Consider the following 18340-nt stretch of genomic DNA (forward strand, 5'->3'; position numbering starts at 1 on the left):
CTATACATTCAAGCTTGAGAAACTTTGTCTTAGAAGACTTCACCAACCTCATTGTGTCCACTTGGTCCTATCCAAGCAATCATCCCCTAAGATTTTATGAGTCCAGATATCTTTTTTTTTCCTTAATTTTTTTTCATATGCTGCCATTGTTCTGAAAAAAGGTTCTGACACCTTTTACTCTGGAATTGGATCCTTGGCCAACCAAAATTTATGATACTGCTAAGAAATTCAATATTCCTCTTTGGAGAGCATAAGTACCTTAATATTATATATTACCTGGATTATTTTCTATTAGAGAGGTATAGGGAATAAAATTGATGTTCTAAAGCAAACAACTGGGGCAACAGAAAAATTAAAAAGCATTAGGCAAGTGTGTGATCATTTGAAGCTCTTCTGCTTTGAGATCAGGCTAGATAATGAGAAAAGGGCAGAACTTTGGGAATGTCCTGCTCATTACTGGTATGAATATCGGACAGGTTCATTAATCATATGAAACCCTAGCAGATAATAACACAATATCTGTGGGAAAAAGTAGCCTGAGTTTGGAATAAGCGATAAACAAATCTTTGGAACACAGCCCATTCATAAATGGGAAGGGGGGGGATCATCTTTACTTTCTCATATCCAAACATCTGGAAAATGAAGCCTTTAGGCTTCCTTTGCATTTGTCAGGCTCTCATACATAAACTGTAATGAACACTATTCGTGTTCTGCCACCACTTTTAGCAAGCCAACATAATCTCGCACTTGGATTATTACAATGGTCTTCTGAGCAGTTTTCAGTCCTGTGTCCACACAATCAGCCAGAGTTATCTTTAAAAAGCTCATTTCTGATCCCAGTACTTATCTGTCTAAATTCTTCTAATGGCTTTCCAAGACACTTAAAGCGAAATCTAAGCTCCTTACCATGGCCCATTCAGGCTTCCTTTCCAATGAATTTTTGTATTGCTTGTCTTCTCTGCTCCAAGCACATTGGCTTACTTCCTGTTTTCTCTGTCAGCCAGGCTCTTTTTTACCTCCAGGTCTTTGCATTTGTTGTTCACTCTCCCTACATGTGCTTCCTGTGATGCTTTTCATGCCTGGCTCCTCCTACTGATTTAAAGTCAGAGCTCAAAGTCACCTTAGAAAACCCTTCCTGACTATGCTGTCTACTATGCTTCTACTTTGAGCTCGTGTGTGAGCTTAGTCACTCAGTCTTGTCTGACTCTTTGTGACCTGCAGGCTCCTCTGTCCATGGGGATATGCCAAGCAAGAATACTGGAGAGGGTTGCATGCCCTCCTCCAGGGGATCTTTCCAACCCAGGGATCGAACCCAGGTCTCCTGCATTGCAGGAGGATTCTTTACTGTCTGAGCCACCAGGGAAGCCCTTACTTCTACCTTACTTTCTATCAAATCACTTTACTTTTCTTAAATATTGCAAACTCATTTATGGTTTGACACTATCTTGGTTTATCTGCCTTTACTATTAGAATATAAACTTCACAAGGACATATTTTTGTGTCCATCTTGCTCACAGTATTACCCTATCTTGGAATAGTGGTTGGCACATGGCAGCTACTTGATCATTATTGCTGAACGTAAGAAAGAACCTTTGGTGCAAAAAAATGTCGAAGCTAATTTAATTGGTATTAAACAATTAATTTTTGAGCCAATTTTTGTCAATGAGACTGCCTACACCTCTAATCTAGATTCAGTTCAGTTCAGTCACTCAGTCGTGTCCGACTCTTTGCGACCCCATGAATCACAGCATGCCAGGCCTCCCTGTCCATCACCAACTCCCGGAGTTCACTCAGACTCATGTCCATTGAGTCAGTGATGCCATCCAGCCATCTCATCCTCTGTCGTCCCCTTCTCCTCCTGCCCCCAATCCCTCCCAGCATCAGAGTCTTTTCCAATGAGTCAACTCTTCGCATGAAGTGGCCAAACTATTGGAGTTTCAGCTTTAGCATCATTCCTTCCAAAGAAATCCCAGGACTGACCTCCTTTAGGATGGACTGGTTGGATCTCCTTGCAGTCCAAGGGACTCTAAAGAGTCTTCTCCAACACCACAGTTCAAGAGCATCAATTCTTCAGCACTCAGCTTTCTTCACAGTCCCACTCTCACATCCATACATGACCACTAGAAAAACCATAGCCTTCACTAGATGGACCTTTGTTGGCAAAGTAATGTCTCTGCTTTTTAGGTTGGTCATAACTTTTCTTCCAAGGAGTAAGCGTCTTTTAATTTCATGGCTGCAGTCACCATCTGCAGTGATTTTGGGTCTAATCTAGATTACTGATGACTAAATTAACTAAACATATCTTTGGTATTCTGGCTATTCAGTTTAGTTAATGTGTAGGTAATTTTAATATATTTTAGTGTATGTTTTCCTTAAATTTAATAAATATGTTTTGGGTATACTAGACCTGAGAATCTGTGATAAAAACATGAAATGCTTTTTTCAAAAGTAAGTTTTTCTTGGTTCCTTGCTATAGGAAACAAGTTGCAATGGGGTATCAGAACCTTTGTGACTTACTATGCATGAAAGAATACATAAATGTATGAGCATGTATGTTCCAAACATATATGTACACATACATACCTTACTTCTTTACTAACTACCATATAATATATGTATAACTTTCATTTAAAGTCATGTGATATAATTTTATTTAAGGAAAAAGTAACTTCCTTTTGGTACTGTTAGTAGATATTAAGTATATGATCAGTTGTTATTTGTAAAGACAGTTATTTTTGAAATTTACCTTGTGAGCTACTTGGAGTTTGTCAGAGCATAACAGCATGGTGGGGATCCCCAGAACCAAGAAATTGATTCAGATCCAGGTTTCATTTACTTTTTGAGTATATTCCTTTCTTCCTGGCATGGGCTTTTCATGGAGCTGTGAAGAAGCAGATTACACTTCATGGGATGGAGGGCTGCACAGTCTTGTTCTAGAATCCTTCATGCTCTTTTGAGTGTGTGTTGTTTTCAATTCAAATGATTCCCCAATTGTGGTTGCCTCTTAGAGCAGAGAATCAACAAGGTCTTTCGGTAACCATGGAAGCCACTGGCTCTCAAATAAGTTATTTTTAGATTGCTTCACTGAATAAATTTCTCTTACTTCCTTAGAGGAAAATAATGTAACATAATCTTTGTAATATGAGGCTTCAGTGATGGAAACAAGAAGGGATGTTGAGAAAAAAAAATCTTATATTGCCTTAGTCCAAATCCTGGTCCACATGACATTTGGAAAGTTATACCAGTGAGTAAGCACTTAAAAACTTCCCCAGTGGCTCAGTGGTAAAGAATCTGCCTGCAATGCAGGAGACTTGGGTTCAGACCTTGGGTCAGCAAGATCCCCTGGAGGAGGAAATGACAACCTACTCTAGTATTCTTCCCTGGAAAATACCATAGATAGAGGAGCCTGGCAGGCTGCAGTCCATGGGGTCACAAAGAGTTGGACATGACTGAATGACTGAGCAACTAAGCAAGGCACTTAAAGAAAGAAATGAGAATTATCCAACAGTCTTTGTTGGGTCTTCAAGTTTAGGAATCTAAGTTCTATCATTTCCTAAGAATTTTTTTCCTCTACTAGTCAGAGTCTCAAAGGGAAGACTCAAGTAAAGCCTGCTAGTACTTCAATCGAAGAAACTAAGAAAGCAGTTACACCTCTGACTCCTAGGTCAATTAGAACATGTGACATTTCTGTAGGTTGTTTAATTCCGACTTGGATCTCCCTGTCAGCCTCAGATTAGGAACGCAAAGGAAAAAAGTGACTGTGATGAGCTGGCATTTCTAAGCAATAAATTTTTGCCTCAGTATTAGCTTAGAAAATCTGTACTGGTCGAAATTTCAAAGACACTAATTATGGATTCTAACCTGACCAAAGGGCAAATTGTATACTGCTCTTAGAAATGCTTTTATTTTTAAAATATTTTTGTTGTTCTTTACAGAATTTATGAAGGTGACCCAAGGGTGCATTCATGGGCATTGGAAGATGCCTGGAAGAAGCAGGAGACCAGATTCCTTTCTAATTAAGTCAGCCAGCACTAGAAGATGATTACATTTATATTATTTTTGCATTTACCTGAATGGTCTCTTTAATAGTACCTAGAAAAAAAAAATGAACTTCAGGCCTATAAAGAACCTTCAGCACAGACCCTGATTCCTCAAAATGAGAGGTAGTTTCAACAAGTAAAAACTTCCCATTTCTCTTGACATTGGCTCCATTATTCTTTATGCTACTAATGAGGCTGATATCATGCTGGAGGCAAGAGGAGGGGTTAGGCTCAGATAATATTAGTCAACTTCTATTTATACACAAAATGAAATCCAAACTTAACATGGCTACTAATGCCCCATGTTTTAATTCAGATGATTCCTGGGGGTGCCTCCTTACTTTCTTCTGCCCTTTGCCTCATCCATGATGCTTCAATAGACCAACTTTCCTTCCCTTTCCTGAAAATATCAAATTTCTTTTTTGCTCTTTCTGGTGACCCTGCCTGGAAAGGCTTTCTCCTTTTGGATAACTGGTCTTCATCTTTGGTAGGTAGACTTTTTAGAGGGTCCCCAAGATTCCCTCTAGTATTCAATTCCCTCCTCTTGACTATGAATGGAACCAATGAATATGTTATATCACTCCTGTGATGAGGTTATTAATGAGTTGACTTTGTGTTAATCAAAAGGGAGACTCATGGGTGGGCCTGACTTAATCAAGTGAGCCCTTTAACAGAGGGTGAAGTATCAGAGAGATGCTTTCTTGTTGGCCTATTAGAAGGTATGTTGTAAGAGGAGGAGGCTGCACAGCAAGGACCAGAGGGCAGTGTCTCAGGGCTGACAGTGGTCCCCAGACAACAGCCAGCAGAAAAAAGGGACCACAGTCATACAGCTGCAAGGAAATAAATCCTGCTGAGGACTGAACCTGAAAGGGAACCCCAAGCCTCAGATGAGATCACAATCCCAGCCAGCACCTTGATTTTGGCTTGCAAGACCCTGAGCAAAGTATCCAGCTAATGCATACTTGGACTCCTGACTCATAGAAACTCTGAAATAGTCAATTTGTGGCAACTTGTTATGTGGTAGTAGAAAACAAATATGTCATCTTTCCTATCTCAACTCATGTCACTTCTTCCAAGAAGCCTTCTCTAAACACTAATGCCTCTATTATTATACTTTATTTTCTTAATAGCTCTTAATAGAATTTAAAGTCATCCTATTTGCTTTCACTCTTTGCTTACCGTCCTGGAAGTTGTGTTCCCCAGCACCTAGAGTCTTATTTTACACACAGTAGGCACTCAATAAATATTTCTTGCCTGGATCATTGAATTCAAATTAGAGAGATTTTATCAACTGCCTATGATTAAACTTCCAAATGATTCCCTGGACCACCAGGTGGCAGATAATTTAGAGAGTGAAGTAAATAGAACAGAAGAACCTTGGCCTGGTGACAGAATGTCAATTCTCTAACGGCAGCATCACCATCCAGACTTTAATCTAAAACCATCTGCCTTTATTTTTCTTAACCTGGTCAGTTGGACAGCACATCTGCCATTGCTGGTGTTCCTGGAGCCAAATTATATGATTAACTCTTATGAAACATGAGCTTAGAAACAGAATGGATTGATACTTTCATCAACTAAATGACCAGCCACAGAACATTATCTTTACTATCTACTTTTGGTGTGGTCACCTTTTTGTCCTGCATGGTTCAACTTCTTAAGTGTGGATCTCGTTAATTTGTTCTCAAATTTCCTTTCTTCGCAATTTTGGAGCAGATGTTCTTTGCTTTAAAAGAATGGACTATTATCACAGTGTGTCTCTCATCATATCATTGCTAACCTCACATACTCATTGTTATAAGATGTACCCAGACGACTGAGTATCTAGCTCAAACTGACCCAGGTTTGCATGCAAGTGTTTCAGTATATGTGTAGAAATGCAGTAAAATATGTAAGGGAGAAAAAATAATTGTACCTCTATCCTTCTGAGTTCTTGGCTGGATCCTCATAGTAAAAGACTAGCAGAAGAGAAACAAAAGCAAGTGTATTAACATGTGTGCTTCATGTATGCATGGTAGGTACTCTCCAAACTGAGTAACTCCCAGAGGTGGCCCAAGTCACTCAAATACTATCATTAGCTAAAGATTAAAAAAAAAAAAAAAAAAAAGATGCTGAAGATTGGAAAAGCCATTTGACAGGGATTACCAGAAAAGGCACAGTAAATAAGCGTTAGATTTGTTGAATAACAAATTAAGTCAGTGCCTTCTCCGTTGATATTTGCCTGTGATTTAGTCATTCTTCTCATCCTGGTACAGAGAGAAATACCCTTACAAATGGAGATTTCTTTTATAAATGTAAGTTATTCTTACTGGAGTGTAACTTCTCTGTTTGCAGAGCTTCTCTTATGTAAGCAGTTTCTCAAAAATAATCACCTCAAAATAATCTTTATCACTATTAAAAAAACAAAATTCAATTGAGTAAATGTGAAGACCTAATTATCTTTCTTCAATGATTCCTGAATCAGGCAGCACCCTATCTAGTAAACAGAAGAGCCCTCAAAGGGGTTGTACACAGTGGGAGAGTTTTAGAGGCAGGAGGAGGGTGGGGAAAGGAAGTTATTAGCAAATGAAAAGAAAGTATTGTTTCAGGCCCAGATATCTGTCATCTCTTTGGGGAGTAAGGGCAAGGTCTATGTTCAGATTACCTCTTCTTTCTTTGATTGGGGGTTGGAAGTGGTGGTGAAGAGGGCTCAAGTGACAGATCACCTCATTGGTGCTGATTGGAAAATTCCAAACTGTCAGATTAAGATTATGGTTTTTTTTTTTTTTTTGAGGATTGAAACAGCCATTGGGTCAGACGTTAAATCTAGGTTTGGTATAATGGGCTTTAGCAGAAGTGACACCATCTTGGACATGTGATTTCCTCTTTAATGGCTAAAGAGGCATATTCTAGGATGACATATTCTGCCTTCTTTTAAATGTAAGAGTCATGAACACAGAGATCTTCTTAATTTTTGTTATACCCTATCCCCTGGAATACTGCCAGACCATATAACAGATACTTGATAAATAGCTTTGAAGAAATGAATGGATATGTGAACAATCTCTTAGCACTTTGTTACCAAGTTGTGGCATATATCCTGCTTCTTACAGTGCCTCCCAAAGGAAATTTTTCTTTACCTTTTGGAAAACCTAATTATTCAATCCCATTCAACTGTTTTCTCTTTGGATGATGGTTGTAAAGATAGTTACTTCTGTAGTCCTTTATTGAACACCTACTCTGTTCCTGGTATTTTGAGAGTTGCTGAGGACACAAAGGTAGTTAGGTCTCCTGACCAAAATGAATTTACAGGGACTTCGCTGGTTGTAGAGTAGTTCAGAATCCACCTGCTAATGCAGGGGACACGAGTTTGATCCCTGGTCCAGGAGGATTCCACATGCTATGGGGCAACTGAGCCTATGTGCTATGACTACTGAACCAGTGTGCCTAGAGCCCATGCTGTACAAAAAGAGAAACCACCTCAATGAGAAGCTTAGGCACCACAATTAAAGAGTAGCCCTCATTCAGGGCAACTAAAGAAGGCTCATGCACAGCAACTAAGACCCAATGCAGCCAAAAAATAAGAAATAAATTAAAAATAATATAAAAATGAATTTACATTCTTGCAATTCTTATCTATTACCACCTGCTTTCAGGATGGGGACATAACGTAATTCTAATAAAAGAAGCACATGTTCATGGAAGTATGCGAGTGTGTGTGCATGCTCAGTTGCTTCAGACATGTTGGACTCTCTGTGACCCCATGGACTATAGTCCTCCAGGCTCCTCTGTTCATAGGATTTTTCCATACAAGAATACTGGTGGGGGTTGCCATGTCCTTTTCCAGGAGATCTTCTCAACACAGGGATTGAACCTGCATCTCCTGCATTGCAGGCAGATTCTTTACTGCTGAGCCACTGCACGAAACCCTCATGGAAGTATAGATCCTGGGAATTCTGCAGATGGTCTCAAGAGTCTTCTCCAAATCATAGCTCAAAAGTATCCAATCTTGGGCATTCAGCCTTCTTTTTTATAGTCCAACTCTTGCACCCATACATGACTACTGGAAAAACCATAGTTTGACGATATGGACCTTTGTTGGCAAAGTAATGTCTCTGCTTTTTAATATGCTATCTAGATTGGTCATAGCTTTTCATCCAAGGAGAAAGCATCTTTTAATTTCATGGCTACAGTCACCTTCTGCTGTGATTTTGGAGCCCAAGAAAATAACCTGTCACTGTCTCCATTGTTTCTCCATCTATTTGCCATGAAATGATGCAACTAGTGATGAAGATGATGATCTTCATTTTTAGAATGTTAAGTTTTAAGCCAGCTTTCTCACTATCCTCTTTCACCTTCATCAAGAGGCTCTTTTGTTCCTCTTTGGTTTCTGCCATTAGGGTGTTGTCTTCTGCATATCTGAGGTTATTGATATTTCTTCCAGCAATCTTGATTCCAGCTTGTGCTTCATCCAGCCTGGTATTTCAGATGATGTATTCTGTATATAAGCTAAACAAGCAGAGTAACCATATATAGCCTTGACAAACTCCTTTCCCAATTTTGAACCAGTCAGTTGTTCCATGTCCAGTTCCAACTCTTGTTTCTTGACCTGCATACAGGTTTCTCAGAGGCAGGTAAGGTAGTCTGGTATTCCCATCTGTTTAAGAATTTCCCACAGTTTGCTGTGATCCACACAGTCTAAGGCTTTAGCTTAGTCAATGAAGGAGAAGTAAATGCTTTTCTGGAATTCTCTTGGTTTTTCTGTGATCCACCAGGTGTTGGCAGTTTGATCTCTGGTTCTTCTGCCTAAATCCAGCATGAATTTCTGGAAGTTCTCAGTTCATGTACTGTTGAAGCCTGGCTTGGAGGATTTTGAGCACTACTTAACTAGCATGTGAAATGAGTGCAACTGTGCCATAATATGAACATTCTTTAGCACTGCCTTTCTTTGGGATTGGAATGAAAACATCTGTCCATTATTGTGCCCACCTTTGAATGAAATGTTCACCTGGTATCTCTAATTTTCTTGAAGAGATCTCTAGTCTTTCCCATTCTATTGTTTTCCTCCATTTCTTTGCATTGTTCACTTAGGAAGCCTTTCTTATCTCTCCTTGGGAACCCTGAATTCAGTTGGGTATATCTTTCCTTTCTTCTTTGCCTTTGGCTTCTCTTCTTTTCTCAGCTATTTGTAAGGCCTCCTCAGGCAGCCATTTAGCCTTCTTGCATTTCTTTTTCTTGGGAATGGTTTTGATTACCACCTCCTGTACAATGTCAAAATCCTCCATCCATGGTTCTTCAGGCACTCTTAATCCCTTGAACCTGTTTTCACTTCTACTGTATAATCGTAAGGGGTTTCATTTAGACTTAAACTGAAGACAGTAGGGAAAACCAATAGGTCATTAAGGTATGACCTAAATCAAATCCCTTATGATTATACAGCAGGGAAAGTGGGGATGTCCAATTTGACCTCAGTTTTCCATTGTACCCCTGCCTCTCACCCTCTAGATTCATACTGGAATCCTTCTAATAACTCATGCCCTCTAATAATCATGCCCACATCAATTGTTTGTTCCCTTGTTAAGGACCCAATGATAAACAACTATTAATACCTTTTTAAATGATCTCTGACTCTGTGGCTGGTACTAGACTATGTATGTATTTTACCTACATGACCTCATTGGATCCTCCCTCACAACGACTCTAGGAGGCTGATTCTATTACCACCTCTCATTTTTTACACATAGGAAAGCCAAAGTTTACAGAGGTACAGCCACATTTGGAGTCACATAGCGCAACACCTACAGTCTGACTCCCGGGTCCATGCTTGTGACTCCTGTACTCCTTTGATTTTTCTCGTGACTATTATGAGCTAGGACATGCCAGGCACCAAAGGCTTCCATGGTGAGGAAGAAAACATGATTGATTCCTGACTTTAAGGAACTTTTATCCTGGCTCTTGGGGCTTCCCAGGTGGCTTTGAAGTTAAAGAATTCACCTGCCAATGCGGGAGACACAAGAGACATGGTTCAATTGCTGGATTGGGAAGATCCCCTGGAAGAGGAAATGACAATCTGCTCCAGTATTCTTGCTTAGAAATTCCATGGACAGAGGAGCCTGGCAGGCTACAGTCCATGGGGTCACAAAGAGTCAGACATAAGTGAGTGACTGATCATGTGGGCATATCCTAACTCTCAACAGCCTTCAGACTCTTGCCTACACTTGTACCAGCAGTGATCCCCCTGTAAAACCCTTTACCCTTGCTCAGCCTAGCTAGTTTCTCCTTAGCCTGAAGAATCAGGTCAAGGGTCACTTTTTCCAGCCCTTCTTGATTGCCCAGGAAGTACCTGGGGGGGGGGGGATCTCACATAAACTCCTCAGCAGAGGCAGTATTTCCTGGTGGTTAAAATCCTAGATCTAGATGTAGACTGTTTTAGCTCAAATTCTGGCTCCATCTCTTCCAAACAATGTAATTTTGGGTAGTTTACTTTACCCTTGTGGGTCTCAGTTTCTGTATGTGTAAAATGGGATTATTACAAGGGTGAAATCAGGTGACACATGTTAAACAATTTGGCACTTGCATGTTAAGTGCTCAGTTAACTTGTTAACTAGCATTAACTATCATGAGAAAGCCTTCTTCAGCGATCAATGCAAAGAAATAGAGGAAAACAACAGAATGGGAAAGACTAGGGATCTCTTTAAGAAAATTAGGAACATTTCATGCAAAGGAACATTTCATGCAAAGATGGGCTCGATATAGGACAGAAATGGTATGGACCTAACAGAAGCAGAAGATATTAAGAAGAGATGGCAAGAATACCAGAAGAACTGTACAAAAAAAGAGCTTCATGACCCAGATAATCACGATGGTGTGTTCACTGACCTAGAGCCAGACAAAAGAAAGGGAATGCCAAAGAATGCTCAAACTACCGCACAATTGCACTCATCTCACACGCTAGTAAAGTAATGCTCAAAATTCTCCAAGCCAGGTTTCAGCAATACGTGAACCGTGAACTTCCTGATGTTCAAGCTGGTTTTAGAAAAGGCAGAGCAACCAGAGATCAAATTGCCAACATCCGCTGGATCATGGAAAAAGCAAGAGAGTTCCAGAAAAGCTTCTATTTCTGCTTTATTGACTATGCCAAAGCCTTTGACTGTGTGGATCACAATAAACTGTGGAAAATTCTGAAAGAGATGGGAATACCAGACCACCTGATCTGCCTCTTGAGAAATCTGTATGCAGGTCAGTAGGCAACAGTTAGAACTGGACATGGAACAACAGACTGGTTCCAAATAGGAAAAGGAGTTCATCAAGGCTGTATATTGTCACCCTGCTTATTTAACTTCTCTGCAGAGTACATCATGAGAAACGCTGGACTGGAAGAAACACAAGCTGGAATCAAGATTGCTGGGAGAAATACCAATAACCTCAGATATGCAGATGACACCACCCTTATGGCAGAAAGTGAAGAGGAACTCAAAAGCCTCTTGATGAAAGTGAAAGTGGAGAGTGAAAAAGTTGGCTTAAAGCTCAACATTCAGAAAATGAAGATCATGGCATCCAGTCCCATCACTTCATAGGAAATAGATGGGGAAACAGTGGAAACAGTGTCAGACTTTATTTTTCTGGGCTCCAAAATCACTACAGATGGTGACTGCAGCCATGAAATTAAAAGACGCTTACTCCTTGGAAGGAAAGTTATGACCAACCTAGATAGCATATTCAAAAGCAGAGACATTTTTTTGCCAACAAAGGTTCGTCTAGTCAAGGCTATGGTTTTTCCTGTGGTCATGTATGGATGTGAGATTTGGACTGTGAAGAAGGCTGAGCACCGAAGAATTGATGCTTTTGAACTGTGGTGTTGGAGAAGACTCTTGAGAGTCCCTTGGACTGCAAGGAGATCCAGTCAGTTCATTCTGAAGGAGATCAGCCCTGGGATTTCTTTGGAAGGAATGATGCTAAAGCTGAAACTCCAGTACTTTGGCCCCCTCATGCGAAGAGTTGACTTGGGGGCAAGAGGAGAAGGGGACGACAGAGGATGAGATGTCTGGATGGCATCACTGACTCGATGGATGTGAGTCTCAGTGAACTCTGGGAGTTGGTGATGGACAGGGTGGCCTGGCGTGCTGCGATTCATGGGGTCACAAAGAGTCGGACACGACTGAACGACTGATCTGATCTCATCTGATCTGATCATTATAAAGACTGATCAATACCATATAGCATTCTTATTTCTTTCACTTGCACAGGGTCTACTATAGAAGATAGAGATGCTGACATATAGTCCACCTTCAACTTCAAAAGTTTGGTGTCTGAACTGAAAAGTCAACATCTCCAAACCCAGAATGCTGGTATCCTGAGCTAAACATAGAGAAGTTCCATGACTTGACCAAAATCTTCATTTTTTATATTGTTGCACATCTTAGTCACCACACCTAGTTCCATACCCTTCCCACAGAAACACTGGGCTGGTTTATGATTTTAATTCACATCAGTCTTTGCTGATCTTCAGTGAGGGATAATTAGGTGGTGGTTCGTACAGAGAATGGTACCACACTCAGCCAGGAGGGGATTACTTCCTCTAGCATTTCAATTCTCTTGCTGAGATAGCTTTCCTTCCTTTGCTTTGTTGCTCAGAAGTTGAACCTGATGGGTCTCTGTGGGAAGCATAGTCATCTCTTTCTCTGCACCTTTTCTACCAGGCTCAGGCATGTTTATAGTCCCCAGGCGAGGATGAGACATGTCTAGGTAACCAATTAGCCAAAAGAGAACATTGAGAGGCTGTGGAACACATACAAATTTCAGTGGATGAAAGGTCAGTGTCCAATAAATTGAGTCTGAGCAAGGTGTTTTCTTCCAGGGTTTGGAGTGCTGCAGAGCTTAATCTTGGATCTCCTAGGGTCTATAAAGGAAGCAGCAGGTGTCTAGAATACCAGTCTTCATTTGAATCCAAATGTGTATGTCTTCTTGGCTCCAGAGAAAAATCTGTTTTGTCCACTGGACACTATGTTTCACTCATTTCTTCCCTGTTGTGCTTAGAAGCCCCGAAGTCTGTCTGTAAGCTACACAGGTATGAACCTTCGATTAGAGTTGGATGTGTAGAAGATTACCTGTGGCAGATTCATTTCGATATTTGGCAAAACTAATACAATATTGTAAAGTTTAAAAATAAAATAAAATTTAAAAAAAAGAAGATAAGAAACTTGATTAGTGTTATCTGAAATTTTAAAATAAATGCAATAAAGAATGTGGCAACTTTAAAATGCAGCTGTGTATTTTTTGACATCTTTCCCACTCCTTAAATCTGGAAAGGTCTTTGACAGATTGAACCTATAAAAAGTGATGCTAGATGATTTCTGAGGCTAGGCCATAAAATACAATGAAGTTTCCGTCTTGCTCTTGGGATATTTGCCTTGGAATCTTAAGCCACCATATAAGAATTTTGATTATTCTTAAGCTGCTGTATTGTGAAGAAGCCTAAGTCCCATGGAGCAGCTTCCTAATGCCGCAGTCAACAGTTTCAGCTGAAATTAGCTTCCGCATCATCCCAGCACAGGTGTCAAATGTATTGTGAGTGAGAAAACTTCTAGATGATTCCAGCCCCCAGTGGTTTAAGTCATATTCAGACACCTGTGTCACCCCAGCCACGCATGTCTTCCAAACAGAGGCTCAGACATTCGGAGTAGAGACAAGGCAGCCCTATTGTTCCATGCCCCATATCCTAACCTAACAGGATCCATGAACATGATAAAATGATTGTTGCTTTCTGTCATTGCACTTTGAGATGATTTGTTATATAGCAAAATATAACTGAAATAGTGGTTTTCATGGAGATATGCTCCAAGTGTCAAGTAAAAGAAGCAGGTAACTGCAAGCCCATGTGGCAAGAAACAACAAGAATCATGGAATTAGTAGAATGTAAGAATTATAAGGATCCTTAGGGTTATCTACAGAGAAGGCAATGGCACCCCACTCCAGTACTCTTGCCTGGAAAATCCCATGGACGGAGGAGCCTGGTAGGCTGCAGTCCATGGGGTCGCTAGGAGTCAGACACGACTGAGCGACTTCACTTTCACTTTTCACTTTCATGCACTGGAGAAGGAAATGGCAACCCACTCCAGTGTTCTTGCCTGGAGAATCCCAGGGACGGGGGAGCCTGGCGGGCTGCCGTCTCTGGAGTCGCACAGAGTCGGACACGACTGAAGCGACTTAGCAGCAGCAGGGTTATCTAGTAATTTACAGCCTTGCAGTTGCTGTTAGTCTGAATTTTGTAATATCTTCAAGCAGAGACAATTTGCTTTTTTTACCTAGTCCAATGATGAGGAACTCGTAACTCCATGAAGCATCATCTCTTACTGTACACTGGATGCACTAAATAAAGTTGGTGCTACTGCTAGAGATTGTTGGTGACAGAAAAGACACAGCTGCCTAAGAGAAAGTGACTTGGAGAAAAGGCTCCACCTATATAACTTGGCATTCATGACAAAAATGACAGACACTAAGACACCTGCTGTTTGGACTATTCAGGTGAAATTTGTCACATATATTCCACTGCCTTTTTCAAAACAGGCTTTGGTGATGTGTAGAGAGGTTCTTTTTCAAATATCACTTTATGATGTGATATTTGATTCCAGTGGTAAAGGGTCGGAAGAAATCAAAACTAGTCAGGGTAACCTTCTTAGAAATGTAGAGACTGATATATAGGCTCAAAGTATGTCTAAGGCAGGAAAATAAGTCATATTTCATCACAAGTTGAATATTAATAAACAGTGCAATGCAGGTACAGAAAATGTTACTTCATTTTGCAGTAGATAGTAGGGTAGAGAGGTCACATTTACCAAGTGTTTAATTGTTCAGAAAATATGTCAAATTCCAGTTAAGGAAAGTGAAAGTTGCTCAGTCGTGTCCGACTCTTTGCAACCCCATGGACTATAGTCCACAGAATTCTCTAGGCCAGAATACCAGAGTGGGTAGCCTTTCCCTTCTCCAGGCGAACTTCCCAAACCAGAGATCGAACCCAGATCTCCCACATTGCAGGCGGATTCTCTACTAGCTGAGCCACAAGGGAAGCCCTCCATTTGAGGAATTACCATCAATTCTGGAATTCTATTTAAGAGATCGGATAGTGAGAGCCTAGACATTTTTCAGATGTCAACAAAATGTCTTTGTTTACAAGGTGGAGAGAAATCTAGATAGACATTGTGTTATGTAGAACAGTTTGGCTAAATAATATTCCAGTGTGCGTGTGTGTATCACAACTTCTTTATCCATTCATCCATTATAGGACACAGGTTGTTTCCTATCTTGGCTATTATAAATAAGGCTGCTGTGAACATGGAGCTGCAGGTATCTTTTCAAGTCAGTGTTTTTACTTCCTTTGGATATTTCCCTGAAGGGGAATTGCTAGATTGTATGTTAGTTCCAGTGGCGCCAAGTGGTAAAGAATCTGCCTGCCAATGCAGAAGACTCAGGAGATGGGGATTTGATCCCTGGGTTGGAAAAATTCCCTGGAGTAGGAAATGGAACCTTATTCCAGTATTCTTCCCTGGAAAATTCCATGGGCAGAGGAGTCTGGCGGGCTGCAGTCCACAGGTTGCAAAGTGTTGGACATGACTAAGTGACTGAGCATATACACATATTAGTTCTGTTTTTAACTTTTTAAGGATTCTCATACTGTTTTCCATAGTGGCTATTCCAGTTTATAATCCCACTAGCAGTATACAATCCACATCCATGCCAGCATTTGTTATCTCTAGTAGCTTTTTTATTCTCTTTAAACAAATCCACACTTTTATTTTTTTTTCAATAAGTTTAAATCCTCAAAGGGTACAGTATCACATGGATTCTGGGTCCAATGGAAGGTTGGACCTTAGCAGGAAGGTTGCTTTGGAATTTGGCATGAACCATGCCACTGTTTCCATGAGCTCGAGTTAGCTTTCCCCAGATTACTCTGGTTTTGTTAGGTTTTCCACCAGGAGTTACCGTGTTGGTCTTTGCTTTGTACACAGAAACACATCTCTTGCCTAGACAGAATTCAGTTTCATCTCGAACATATACATCTTCAATTTTCAGCGGACCATTGTGTTCCCTCTGGTTCCGTAGACCCCACTTATAGCCAGCAAAAATGGCCTTGGACCACAGCCTTCCAGACATATTTGTCGTTTTAGAAGTCCTGTTCCCAGCAGGCCTTCACAGGGTCCAAGATGGCTGAAAGAGCCTCTTGTCGTTTTGATAATGGCAATTCTATTGCCAATTCTATGAGATGTTATCTCATGGTGGTTTTGATTTGCATCTCTCTAATGACTGGTGATATTGAGCATATTTTCATGTATCTGTTTGCTTTTTGTATATATTCTTTGGAAAAAATGTCTATTAGGTCCTTTGTCCATTTTTTAATTGACTGATTATATATATATATTGGATATAAACCTATTATCAGATATATGGTTTGCAAATAGTTTTTTACCATTCTGTAGGTTATCTTTTCACTTTGTTGATGATTTCTTTTTCTGTACAGGAGATTCGTGGTTTGATGTAGTTCAACTTGTTTACTTTTTTTCACTTGTGCTTTAGGTGTCATATCCACAGAATTATCACCAAGGTCCAACTCAGGGGGTTTTATTTGCAAGGAGCTTTATTCTTATCTTTCCTTCTAGGGTTTCCCTGGTTTTAGTTCTAACATTTAAGTCTTTAATTCATTTTGAATTAAATAATATTTCTGAGTGTGTAAGTTAGGGGTCCAATTTCATTATTTTACATGCAAGTATCCAATTATCACAGTGCAATTTACTGAAGAGACTGTCTTTTCTTCATTAAATGAAGAAATTTAATGATATTAAAGACATTTTCTTCTTCTTGGCTCCCTTGTCAAATACTAGTTGATTGTATGTGCTTAGGTTTATTTCTGGGCCCTCAGTTCTATTCCACTGGTTTATTTGTCTGCTTTTATGCCAGTTTGTTTTTATGTTTTGATGACAATAACTTTGCAGGAGAGCTTGAAATCGGTAAGTGTGATACCTCCTGATTTGTTTTCTCTCTCAGGATTTCTCTGGCTATTCAGACTCTTCTGTAGTTCTCTATGTGTACCTTTAGCACTGTTTTTTCCCTACTTCTATTAAAATATGCCATTAGAATCTTGAAAGGGGTTGCATTGACTCTATAGATGGCTTTTGGTAGTATTGACATTTTAACCATATTAATTCTTCCATGTCAGAAAGATGGGATACCTTTCCATTTACTTGTGTCTTTTTTGATTTTTTTTACAAATGCCTCATAAATTTCAGAGTGGAGATCTTTCACCTTTTGGGTTAAAGTCATTCCTATGCATTATATTGTTTTTGATGCTATTGTAAATGAGATTGATTTCTTGCTTTTTTTCTCAGAAAACTTATTATATAGAAATGCTACTGATTTTTGTGTATTGGTTTTTGTATCCTACAACTTTACTGAAATTGTTGATTAGATTGAATGTTTTTTGGTTGAGTCTTTACATTTTTCTGTATATAAAATCATGTCATCTGCAAACAGAGAAAATTTTACTTTTGTCTTCTAAATTCTGATACCTTTTATTTATTTCTTTTGCCTGACTGCTATTTGAATAGGAGTGTTGAGAGTGGGCACCATTGTCTTGGTTGTGATCTTAGAGGAAAAGCTTTCAACCATTGAGTATGATGTAAGTCAAGAGCTTGTTTTGTATCGCCTTTATTGTGTGGCAGTATGTTCCTTCTATGCCTAATTTGTTAAAAGTTTCTATCATGAATGGGTATTGAATTTGTCAACTGCTTTCTCTGTATCTATTGAGAATATCATATGATCTTTTCTATCACTCTCTTAACACATCATTGATGAGGGGATTTTTGCAGAAACTAATGCCTGTGGCCAGTGATTTGTTGTTTAAGTGAATATTGATATGTCTCTTGTCAATAATATTTGGGTAACAGAAGATGTATCTCTGGTCAATAAGTTGTTAATGTGACTTATCACTTTGATTGATTTGTATTTGTTGAAACATTCTTGTATCCAAGTGATAAATTGCACTTGACTGTGGTGAATGATCCTTTTAATGTGATGCTGAGTTTAGTTGGCTAATGTTTTATTGAGGTTTGGCATCTTTATTCATTGGGGATATTGGCCTATAGTTTCATTTTCTAGTATTGCTTTTTTTTTTCCCCCTGGTTTTGATATCAGGATGATGCTAGCCTCATAAAATAAGTTTGAGTGGTCCCTCTTCTTTGGTTTTTTGGAAGAGTTTGAGTAGAATTGATGGTAATTCTTTGTAAAAGTTTGGTAAAATTCACCATGAATCCAGGAAAGTGATTTTTTTA

The 18340-nt window shown here is 39.6% G+C and overlaps 1 long non-coding RNA gene and 1 pseudogene across 3 annotated transcripts in view; one reads left to right on the forward strand and one right to left on the reverse strand.

Moving 5' to 3' along the window:
* The window catches only part of LOC147369747 (uncharacterized), a 438283-nt gene that overhangs the window by 278037 nt on the left and 141906 nt on the right, over positions 1-18340 (forward strand). Inside the window, exon 4 of one of the 3 annotated variants that reach the window (XR_015167859.1) lies at positions 3936-4200. The exons of the other annotated variants lie outside the window; for them this stretch is intronic. This is a non-coding gene — a long non-coding RNA (uncharacterized LOC147369747). Of the gene's footprint in view, positions 1-3935; positions 4201-18340 lie in introns of those variants that run through there. 3 annotated transcript variants of the gene reach the window in all.
* Positions 15828-16229, reverse strand: LOC147369750 (large ribosomal subunit protein eL33 pseudogene; annotated as a pseudogene).

Source organism: Bos grunniens, chromosome 7 (assembly GCF_055505025.1).
Source record: "Bos grunniens cultivar Pamir isolate PY7600 chromosome 7, Bosgru_T2T1.0, whole genome shotgun sequence".
Taxonomy (NCBI): Eukaryota; Metazoa; Chordata; class Mammalia; order Artiodactyla; family Bovidae; genus Bos; species Bos grunniens.